We start from the raw sequence: 12,580 nt of genomic DNA on the forward strand, positions 1-12,580 counted from the left end.
TTTTTAAGTGGGATTGTGAATTAACTTATTCAGCTGAGTTCCTTTCTGCTGTTGTCTTTATCAGCTGTTGTCATTCACTCATCTGTTACGAACGCCTAAGTAAATTAAATGGAGAAAAACTTTAGACGTCAAAAATATTGACTAGAATTAAAGTGGTTGGGAACAGTTGCAGCACCTATAGCTTGAACAGGGAACGAGCAATTGTTCACGACAACAGCAAAAGCCCGAGCACAAAACAGCCTTTCTGGAGTTGAAGGGTAATTATTGACATCAGGACTTGCAAAAGCATTGGAACTTTATTGTTAACATTAAGATCATGCATCTGTGTGCTGAATGTACATTTTTCTTCCTCTAAACGCTGTATGAGGCTTCAAAGAGACCCTAGGTATTCCCTGGCCCTCATAATTTTTATTTTTAGATTTCACAAGTGAAGAGCAGCTAAAGAAAGTGTCATTCTGTTGGCCAAGGTGATTTAATTAATGGAGGGGAGTAATACTAACTTAACTATCTCTGCAACTCCCAGATATTCTTTATCAGCTTGAATGGTGCATTAACTTACTGGTTTGAGCAGTTCCATGAAATTTACACACCAGAAAGTGTTTGAAATTGTGTAAGAAAATTTCTACTATCAAAGCTGCATCTTTTTGTGTGCCTGTGTGATATCAACAGCATTTCTTAGAGTAAGGAGATGACATGTGGTCGCATTGTGGGTGTGTATGTCAGTCCTTTTCCTCACTTTAATGTTTCAGTTCGTTAGCTGATTTCATCAAGCTTTAAAGAGGATTAAGTCTCCAATATGCGAAGTTTCTAAAAAAGGTCTGTGAGATGAATGGTTAAAGATCATAAGGATCCACATTTATCTGACCTCCCCTAAGCCCTGTCTTCCCCTTCCAAAAGACATGTGGGGCAGAATTTGTCACAGGGCAGCTTCAGCATGGTGGTGGGCTGGACTGTGGAAAAGTGCTTGACTCCTGACAAAGTGGTTGAGCAACCAACATGTGTGTCCTGGCCAGTCAAACTGTGAGTAAACAGTCAAACCAGATAGCCCTGGTCCCTACAAAGGTCTTGATGTCTCTTGGCCCACCAGCAAACTAGACAAAGTTGTTGAAAGATATGGGTAGGAGAAGAGAGAGTAGAAAGGGCATAAGGATGTTGTGGTAGAGGACTGAAGAGTCCTGTAGTGAGGAGAAATGAGGGAACTGATGTTATTGTGGTGGGGCTGTAGGTGATATGAGTTCATTGTTGTGATTTGTTTGAAGGTTCAGTCAACCATGAAGCATAAATCCAGTGGAAATCAGAATTAATTAGTGTTGAAGCTCATAGAGTTACTTGTTGATAGTGCGTTACATTCCTCTGTGTAGTTTCCTTTGCCACATTGGGAAAGTGTTCTTCTTTTCAGACCTAGTTATATGAAAGGTCATCTTTTCGACCCAAAAATGTTTAATGGCTTTAAATGATGGATTGCTCTGTATCTTAACTTAATGACAGTGGCACTTGAAAAATGTGGTGGTGATGTATGGATGAGAAAAACATGGCTTAGATCCTGGTCTCATGCCAGGATCATGTTAGTCAGGCTCTGGTGTATTCTGTTTTGTTGTGTTCAAGCACATGCATAGGACCCATCAACACTGCACTCAGAGCACCTGACTTCTGCAGTCATATTGAGCAGTTCACTGGCCTAACTCTGATGTAAAAATCAGTAGTGATTTGATTTAAATTGACAGATAGAGCAATATATTTAATGTGGTGATGTCAGAATCAGGTTCCTAGGACTTGATATGATTTCATTGTGTTCATGAAATAACTGGAAGAAGTGTTAACTGTAAAACAATAGGCTCTTTGCTTTTTTTTTTTTTTTTTAAACTTACAGTTTTTACAGCTGTCTCTGAAGAGTTGGAGTCTTGTGGGATTCACTGTAGACTTCAGGCCTCCATTTATCCCCAGGCCAGGAGCAATGCTGGTAGCTGAAATGTGAGTTTCTCTAGAGCTCCATAAATGATCTCCCCGTGGTCTCAGAAGATCATCCTCTCACAAGGTAAGAGGCAGCTTGAATATAGCCTGGCTTTCTGAGCTGGTTTTAATGCTTAGGACCAGTGGAGATCCTGTTGAAAGAGCAGATAGGCCCTTTTTTTTACCCTACACTTAAAACTTTCTGAAACACATCGGGTATGGAAACATGTTCTGCCAGCATCTCAACCATCCTAACCATCCTCTTCTGGCTTTAAATTTGGTGATTCTGTCCAGTTGCAAAATTGTGCAGCTCTGGGCTTTCTGGGTTGCAGCTCTGGGTATTTGTGATGTGGATCGTCCATTATGTTTTGCCACTCACCTCAGTTTCCAATGATTTCTACTTACTTATATTCAATACTTTTTCTCTTCAATCAGTTACAGATTACTATTCTGACTGTGGCCTAATCATTTAACAAATTTCTTCTTTGGGAAGGGTGCCACGGGCTGGAAACATCCATCTTCTACAAAGAGACAGCCATGGCTCTCACTTTTTACCATAGCTAAAAATATGCCAGATGAGTCAGAAGTAATTTCTCTGTCTCTGCATGAACAGTGTTAGCATCTGACTCAGCAAAGAGCCCTGCATTGCTGTGCAGAGGTCCTCAGTGCTGCCATCCTGTTACGTTTGCAGGCTGACTCATATGGCTTTGGAGATCAAGGATTCACAACAACATCTCAACTGAGCACAGGTCCAGGAGCCTCCTTAAGACTCCCAAAAGGAGCTCCTGCTCAGTGGGAGGGAATGAAGTCATCATGTTACAACCAATGATTTTATTTTAACCTTGAGAAAGTTATTTGTCCTGTTTGGGAAAAAAAACCCAAAAAAACCCCAAAATAAAGAAAAATTTGACAATAACCTGATAACTCAGTTGTTTAAAGGCAATTTTGAGGTGAAAGATGGGAAAAAAGCAAGACACTTTCTAAAAGAAAAGATGAAAAACTGAGGGAGAAAACACTAAAGCTAATTGCAGTTTTCATGATACTACTTCTAGATAGGCACATTTGCCATTAAGCTGAGGGAAGGTTTTGCCAGCAAAAGATAGCACCATGACTTCTTCCCTCTTCTGGCAGTAAATAGGTAACACTCACTTTCTCTTGTGATGTGGTAGTGCCCAGCAGCCTTTAGAAAGGGTTGCTCTGTGTTGCTGCTTGCCTGAGAGCTGTTCTGCCCTGACGAAAGTGGTGTTTGTATCATGTTCTGGTTTATAAAAAAAATGTTCTATTTCATGTATAAAATGTGAAATGACTTACCATGAGAGTTTTTGATTAAAGTAGTTGAAAAGACCAAGAATTGCGTGCGTGGAATTAGTTTTCCTTTGATATCAAAGACCCTTTGGCTTGGGTTTTTTTGTCAGATGGGAGAACAACTGTGCAGATAAATGACTTCAGTCTCTGTCTGCCTCAAATAACACATGTGATGTGAGAAGTACTCAGAGGATTTTGGTCTGGAGACATTTTTTTTTCCATGCCAAGTTAATGTAAGAACACTACAAAACAGTTTATGTAGCATTTGGGCTGATACAGAGCCAGGTGGGGTGCTTGATGGAAGGCCTAAGTGTTTGCAGCCATCTCAAAAAGCACATCTGTAGGTTACTAAAATGCATCCTGTCTTGCCATATAGCTGTTGGATACTGATCTGTACTGAGAATTTGCACGTGTGAATAGTGATGACAGTGCTAGCATTAGGCACCTTATAAGTATGTAGCACTGCCTAAAATGTGTGTTCATCACAGCTCCCTACGGTGTGCCACGTGCCATGTATTTCCCACGCTGAGTTTCCATTAGCTCAAGAAGTAATAAACATATGGGTACTTGGGGCTGGAATAAATGAGCTCTGCCTCAGGGTATTGCCATGAACTTTTGGCAGTCAATAACGGGCACTGCCTGGCCAGTTTGATATAGTGAGTACTACCAACAGGATTAGAGGAACTAGCAGAGGAGTTTAATATTTTCTAACCAGCTTATTAAGATTCCTTGGACAAAACCCATCTAAACTTATATTTTTTCAGAATCATGCTTTGAAATATGGTTTGTAGTCTGAGAACTGTCTCACAGCAGCTATAATTAAAACATGTATAACTAGTCTGTACAATTTTTAAGAATAGCAGAGGTAAATTACACCCTTGTCAATATATGGATTACACCTCGTTGTTCAGTTTCAGATATGTGACTGAGAACAAAATGTGTCTTTTGACTTTCTTTTAAGATAGTGAAAAACTGAATTGTAGTTAATTTAATTCTTATACTATGTTCATCTCTGTAGTACTTGAGTGTCTTGTGGTATTATTATCAAACTAATCTCCATTGCATGTTTGCTCTTTTGGTTTCTCAAGAAGAGAAACAAGCATAAGGAAAAGTTTTGAGTTTCAATTGTATGCAATGTGAGTGTGTTTTTACAGACGCATGTGCACTCACCCAATCTGATATATTTGTATCTAAGTTACTTAATGATCACACATGTCATTGGAAGTAGATATGTGTGGTTCAGTTCAATCAACTGATACTCTGAAAATTTGTTTCAGGTTCTCTTATACTTCAAACTTAGTCATCTTACATGGGAGTGTAGCCAAGAGGTCTCATTGCTACATGATGTACTATGAAATCAACACACAGTACAGACTAAACTAAAACTGGTGTTAGATAAACAGATCCAAGCATGGAGTAAGTCTGGATGACCTGAATGAATGTGTCATATATTGCAATGAGTTATTGATGACCTTTCATAATTCACAAGTGGCTCAGGTTCCCTCCACCACTTCTGAGCTATGAGATCATTAATAATGTGTGCAAATAAATAACACATCTCGAGTCAGCTCATTGTATTTCCTATTGCTCTCTCTTTCCCTCCATGTATGGTATGTATGCATATAATACGTATTTCAGAAACAGTGAAATTCCCACCAGCAGCTGTTGGGAAGAAAGTTATATCTTATAGTTATATCATTGGAGAGCTATATTTCATAGCTGTGAGGTTATAGTTATAAAATATAGCCTTTTAATGTGTTAAGAAAAACTTCTGCAGTTATTTAAACCAATAGAACTATTGTATTCAAATTAACTAAACTTTACAGTACAGTCGCATCCACTGGGTCAAATTCTACCCTGATTTACACACTGAACTCATTGGAAATTGCAAATGGCATCATCAGTCAGTACAAAACTGAATCTGCAAATCCTCTGGGTATGGTGGAATCACACCAGGGATGAATTGGTCCAGCAATTAAGGTCTTTTGACCCTAAATGTGCTGTAGCTTCAGTTATTATTTGCCAAGTCTTCTCTCTTTTAACTTGGAGTAATGTGACTCTCTCAGCCAAAAGTTAAAATGATCCCAAGTCCATTAAAGTGAAATCTTTCCATTGAATTCAGTAGGCTTTGGATCAGCTTCTAAGAGCAGCTGCCATCTTGGAAAAAATCTATGTGAAAATTGTCCTTGATTTCGCTATTAATGATCTTTGCCCCGAAGTTACTTCATTCCCATATTTTTCCAATACTGTATTTAAATGCTGTTTTTCATTCCTCATTGTTCATGCAGCTTTTGAGGACTGTTCTCATCAGTGGGTTCCTTGCTGTGCTAATAAGAAAAATATTGCAGTTTGTAATCTCTTCTTTCATCTTTGTGTTTATTATCTTCTGAGAATGTATGCAGTCCATGGGTCAGTCATGCCAGTGAAAGAAGTTTTGTCATATCGCTCAACCTTCCTGCTTGTAGCTGCACAGCCTTTTCTTTCAGTTTCTGATAGGCTCTTCATGGAAAATGCTGTAGTAATTGAACCAATAAGACATATCCATGGGGGAAGTAAGCTGAAGGCAGTGCCCTGGTAGTTCACTGACGGTTATTTAAGGCTATTTCAGCACATGTGCCAGCAGACAAATACAGCAAACTAGTACCAAATTAGGAAACCTCCATATTAACCTGATGTCTGTATCCACAAAAGTAGGTTTTCAAACAGCAGAACCCTTAAATAATAGTATAAGCAGACAAATCTTATTTAGATCGTGTAATTAGTCAATTAAAGAAAAACTACCAGCATGACAAGAAATATGTCTCCCATGACTGGAGTGCACCTGTTGATGGCTACAAGCTCTTTAGGAGGGATAGACAAGGAAGGAGAGGTGGTGGGGTAGCTCTGTATGTCAGGGACTGTTATGATTGCTTTGAGTACAAGTGTAGTGAAGACAGGGTAGAGTGCCTTTGAGTTAGAATCAGGGGGAAGGCCAACAGGGCAGATGTTGTAGTAGGAGTCTACTATAGGCCACCCATCCAGGACAGAGAGGTGGATGAAATATTCTATAGGCATTTAGGAGAAATCTCATGATTGCTTGCCCTTGTTCTTGTGGGAGACTTTAACTTCCCAGACATCTGCTGGAAATACAACACAGCAGAGTGGGACCAGTCCCGGAGATTCCTGGAATGTGTGGGAGACAACATCCTGATGCAGCTGGTGAGAGAACTAACCAGAGAAGGTGCCCTGCTGGATCTCCTCTTTGTGAACAGAGAAGGACTGGTGGATGATGTGGCGGTTGGAGGACAACTAGGGCACAGCGATCATGAAATAATAGAGTTCTCTATTCTTAGAGAGGCCAGGAGAGAGGGAAGCAAAACTGACATCCTGGACTTCCAAAGGGCTGACTTTGTCTTGTTTGGGCACCTGCTTGACAGGATCCCTTGGGAGACGGTCCTGAAGGGTATAGGGGTCCAGGAAGGCTGGGCACTCTTTAAGAAGAAAGACTTAATGGCTCAGGAACAGGTGGTTCCCAGGTGCTGTAAGAGAAGCCAGCAACAGAGAAGACCACCCTGGCTAAACAGGGAGCTTTGGCTGCAACTCAGGGAGAAAAGGAGAGTTTACGGCCTTTGGAAGAAGGGGCTAGCCACTCACAGTGATTACAAAGATGCTGTGAGGCTATGCAGGGCAGAAATCAGGAGGTCTAAAGCCCAGCTGGAAATTAATCTGGCTTCAGCAATCAAGGACAACAAGAAATGTTTCTATAAGTATGTCAACAGCAAAAGAAAGACCAGGGAGAGCCTCCATCCCCTTCTAGATGCAGGAGGAAACATGGTAACAAATGATGAGGAGAAGGCTGAGGTGCTTAATGCCTTTTTTGCCTCAGTCTTTAATAGCAAGACTAGCTGTATTGAAGGAATCCAGCCTCCTCAGCCAGAGGACAGAGACTGGGAGAATGACCCCCCCGCATTCCAGGAGGAGATAGTCAGTGACCTACTGCATCACATAGACATACACAAGTCTATGGGACCGGAAGGGATACACCCGAGGGTGCTGAAGGAGCTGGCTTGGGGTGCTCGCCAAGCCACTTTCCATCATTTACCAGCAGTCCTGGCTAACTGGGGAGGTCCCGACAGATTGGAAATTGGCCAGTGTGACACCCATCTATAAGAAGGGTCAGAAGGATGATCTGGGAAATTACAGGCCTGTCAGCCTGACTTTGGTGCCCGGGAAGCTGATGGAGCAGCTCATCCTGAGTACCATCATACAACACATGCAGGACAACCAGATGATCAGGCCCAGTCAGCACGGTTTTATGAAAGGCAGGTCCTGCTTGACAAACCTGATCTCCTTCTATGACAGGGTGACCTGCTTATTGGATGAGGGAAAGGCTGTGGATGTTGTCTACCTTGACTTTAGTAAGGCCTTTGACACCGTTTCCCACAACATTCTCCTGGCAAAACTGGCTGCCCGAGGCTTGGATGGGCACACACTTTGCTGGGTAAAAAACTGGCTGGATGGCCGGGCCCAAAGAGTTGTGGTGAACGGAGTTAAATCTGGTTGGCGGCCGGTCACGAGTGGTGTCCCCCAGGGCTCGGTTTTGGGGCCACTCCTGTTTAACATCTTTATTGATGATCTAGACGAGGGGATCGAGTGCACCCTCAGTAAGTTTGCGGATGACACCAAGCTGGGTGGGAGTGTTGATCTGCTCGAGGGTAGGGAGGCTCTGCAGAGAGACCTGGACAGGCTGGAGCGATGGGCTAATGCCAGCTGTAGGAGTTTCAATAAGGCCAAATGCCAGGTGCTGCACTTGGGCCACAACAACCCCCAGCAGTGCTACAGGCTTGGGGAGGAGTGGCTGGAGAGCTGCCAGTCAGAGAGGGACCTGGGGGTGTTGATTGACAGCCGGCTGATCATGAGCCAGCAGTGTGCCCAGGTGGCCAAGAAGGCCAATGTCATCCTGGCTTGTATCAGAAATAGCGTGGCCAGCAGGGACAGGGAAGGGATCTTACCCCTGGACTCGGCACTGGGGAGGCCGCACCTCGATTACTGTGTTCAGTTTTGGGCTCCTCACTACAAAAAGGACATTGAATTACTCGAGTGTGTCCAGAGAAGGGCAACGAAGCTGGTGAAGGGTCTGGAGCACATGTCGTACGAGGAGCGGCTGAGGGAACTGGGGTTGTTTAGTCTGGAGAAGAGGAGGCTGAGGGGAGACCTCATCGCCCTCTACAACTACCTGAAAGGAGGTTGCAGAGAGCTGGGGATGTGTCTCTTTAACCAAGTAGTAAGTGATAGGACAAGAGGGAATGGCCTCAAGTTGCACCAGGGAAGGTTTAGACTGGGTATTAGGAAGCATTTCTTTACAGAACAGGTTGTTAGGTGTTGGAATGGGCTGCCCAGGGCAGTGGTAGAGTCCCCATCCCTGCAGGTGTTTAAGAGTAGGGTCGACTTAGCGCTGAGGGATATGGCATAGTTGGGAAGTGTTAATGTTGGGTTGCTGGTTGGACTGGATGATCTTCAAGGTCTTTTCCAACCTAGATGATTCTGTGATTCTGTGATTCTGTGATGTACCTAAGTGAGTCGTCATTCTGACACCTTTAGTTATGTTATATGGTCCTTCATTCCAGGTCTGAATGGGAACATTTCACTCCTTCCACTGTGTACCTTCTTGGGGACGCTTTTTCACTGAAAAAGAGTTTTCACAGTTCAAAGCATCCAGGGTGAGGAAGTCCAGAAGTTGGGAGTTACTCCTGGCTTCTCTTTGGCCTGGCCAATTTAGCACAACCAGCAGTGCTTCGCTGCAACCTGTAAGGGATTAATTTAATTCACCTTAAGAAAGCTATTCAGTGAAAACTCTTGGAGGAGGAGTTTGGATGAGAGAGAGAGAGAAGTTGAATTCAAGATGTCTTGCCTCTCAGATAGCATGGAAGGTCTGGATGGTGGTCCCTTTCCTGGAATGAAGTGATGCTGGTGTTCATAGCAACTACCTGAGATTATGTCTGAGCTATTTGTGATTTTATCAGTGCATTCACTGAAGATCCACATCCACTTTCCACATCTCTCCCAAAGTTATCAGGAAACCTGATGCTTCCCAAAACTGCTACTGAAGTCACTGCTGCTGTTAGATTACACTGGCTACATTCTTCAAACTGAAGTGTCCTTCACTTTAAATATGATTTTTGGGGGCTGCCCAAAACATGAGTCATTTCTTCACAGACAGTTTTTCAAAAATTGTTACCTCTGTGTTAGCAGATACCCTTCTTCCTGTTAAATAAGCCAAGGATTTTGTTAGCTATAGTAACTGTGCAGAGTTAATCATTCTTTGGCCCCTAAATGCAGCAGCCTTTCTGCTCTAGTCATGAAGTAATTGATGGAGTAGCACAAGAAAGCCTGCATTCTTGCTGTCTGGCAAAATAATAAATAAAAATGTATCATTTCTTAATGGACTTTCGAGAGGTGAGTAACTTAAATCTGGTAAACATATGAGAGCAGCAACCACCTTTATTTTGCTTGGACAGTAGAGAAAAACATCGTTTTGAAAATTCATCTAGATATCCTCCTACATTACATGAAAAATAATTTCTAATCCATCTAAGAAAATGTAACAGATTGTTCAGGCCAACCCATTGCAGTACTACCCAGAGGGGTCCTGGTCAAGCTTTCACTGATGGAAATCAATGGGGAGTCTTTCTGTTGACTCTAATGGAGTTTGTTGCGTGGCTCAGTGCTGATTTGAGAATAATGGGGAAGATGGCAACCAAAAGCTGCTCTGATTTATTAGAACAAGGAGCAGATATACTCATTGTAAGAGCACAGACATAACTGGTTTCTGGAAAGTTTGATTAAGAAACTAAAAACTTACCTGTGGCCTCTTTGATGCGAATAGGGAAAATCCTACCAGCATTAGCAGGTGTAGGACTGAGGCTTTAAAACTAACAGAGAAATGGCTGGAGAAATGGGCTGACAGGAACATCACAAAGTTCAACAAGATGAAGGGCAAAGTGCAAATTCCTGCACCTGGGGAACAACAATCCAGGTACCAGCATATACTGGGGGCCACCCAGCTGGAAAGCAGCTTGACAGAAAAGCACCTGGAGGTCCTGGTGGACAACAAGTTGACCATTAGCCAACAATGTGCCCTTGTGGGAAAGGTGGTGAATGGTATCCTGGGCTGCATGAGACAAAGTATTAACAGCAGGTCAAGGGAGGTGATCCTTCCCCTCTGCTCAGAGCTGGTGAGGCCACACCTGGAGTGCTGTGTCCATTTGTGGGCTCCTCAGCACAAGAGAGACATGGATATACTGGATAGAGTCCAACAAAGAGTCATGAAGGTGATTAAGAGACCAGAGTGCCTCTCCTATGAGGAAAGGCTGAGAGAGCTGAGACTGTTCAGGCTAGAGAAGAGAAGGCTCAGTGGAGATCTCATCAATGTATATAAACACCTGAAGGGCAAAGAGGATGGAGCCAGGCTCTTATCAGCGATGCCTAGTGGCCGGACCAGAGGCAATGGGCCCAAACTGAAACAGCGGAGGTTCCCTCTGAACATCAGGGAACACTTTTTTACTGTGAGGGTGACCAAGCACTGGAAAAGGTTGCCCAGGGAGGTTGTGGAGTGTCCATCCTTGGAGGTATTGAAAAGCTGACTGGACATGGTCCAGGACAGCCTGCAGTAGGTAGCCATTCTTGAGCAGGGAGGGCAGATGAGCTCCAGTGGTCCCTTCCAACCTCAATGATTCTGTGGCTCTGTGATGAGTGGAAGAGAATTAAAGTACAGCAGATTGTAGCTGTCCTTAAAATGGAAACTGTGAAGAGCACATGTAGCCTCAACAGAGATTATTCCATTGATTGTGACTTCAGATCATAATGGGACATTGATGGTAATAAAATATAGAGCAGGGGTGGAGGGCAAGGAAACCTAGACAAGACTACTCAGAAACTTATATTCAGTAACAGCTTGTTATTGGTGTGGAATAAGTGTAAACTGGATGAACTTGTGTGTATGGTGTGAATTAGTCACTGAGGTTAAAGAGAATTGAGGTTAAAGAGAATTAAAATTTTCTATTTTTTTTTTCTTTTTCAAGAGAAACGGTTCTCTTCTACATCAGTGAAGTAAATAAAATCCTTATCCTTGACTTTTGAGGAATGCAAGACAGAAAACCTAGGAAAAAATCCATTATGAATTGAGAACTCACACATAATTAGTGACAATTTGAGACCAAGACAATGAATATCTTTATAAAATGTTTCTCTAAAAAATAAATATGTTGTTAATTTTGCAGAATTCCATCATATGGTTACTTAAGGGTAAAGACAAAACATTTAGGAAACATGAACTATATCTTAGCTAGCTAAAAGGCTTACCAAACCATGGGCAGTTACTTTTTAAAAGATGAGAGCACTGGGAAATGACTGGAACAAGAACAGAAGCACACTAGTAATCCTCCAAAAAAGGAATATTCTTAGTAATTACCATTTTATAAAGTACTTTAATCCAAAAGTCAACATCTGATAAGGAAATAATCTTTGAACATCTAGAAGACAATAAAACTATGATCAATAATGAGCACTGATTTGTCAAGACTAAATGTTGCCAGACAAACCATTTTTATAGTCTAGAGTAATTAGTGGATGAAAAAAATGAGGTAAATGTTATATTGAAGGTCAGAGACTCAGCTGGAGAAAGGAAACATAACCATATTGACTTCATCGTACTTATTAAAGCAAGCTGAAGATCAGCATTTATACTTTAGAACAGCATTTTTCTTGGTCTAATAAAGTTTTACCTGAAAAAATAAATTGAATTGTTTCTAAACTCTTCACATAACATGAAACCTGGCTAAAATGATCACAAAACTGAGCAATTTGGAATGCTTTTAGGTGTTGCAAAGATTGTTTCTAAAACACATTTTATTTCCCGACTTGGTTAATAATCCAGGAAAGATCCAAATTTTATTAATGTAGCCTGGTATGTGCTATAAACATTTGGAAAAAAGAATAAAAAATGTACATTGAGTTAGGGAGAAAAGCTGGGGTATAATACAAACATGATATCTTTAGGAAAAAAAAATCAAAATGCTGATATTTATGAAGAAGGAGCCTGACAGTAGTAGTGCCATTTTGCTTGCATGAACAAAGATCTAAATCCAGTTTTATTATATGTGTATTTTGTCATATAATCTGTATCTTCTGTGTATGTATTTCCATTTGAATTAAATCAATTCAGTGGAAAGGATTTCCATTCTTTTCCTTATATTATTATCTATGGTAAGAATTACTTGGTGTTGACATTATATTGTTAGTGACATGTTTGTTAATACTGTTAATACTCATAACTAAAAATATTTTA

The sequence above is a fragment of the Strix aluco genome, chromosome 2 (assembly GCF_031877795.1).
Source record: "Strix aluco isolate bStrAlu1 chromosome 2, bStrAlu1.hap1, whole genome shotgun sequence".
In the NCBI taxonomy this organism is placed as follows: domain Eukaryota; kingdom Metazoa; phylum Chordata; class Aves; order Strigiformes; family Strigidae; genus Strix; species Strix aluco.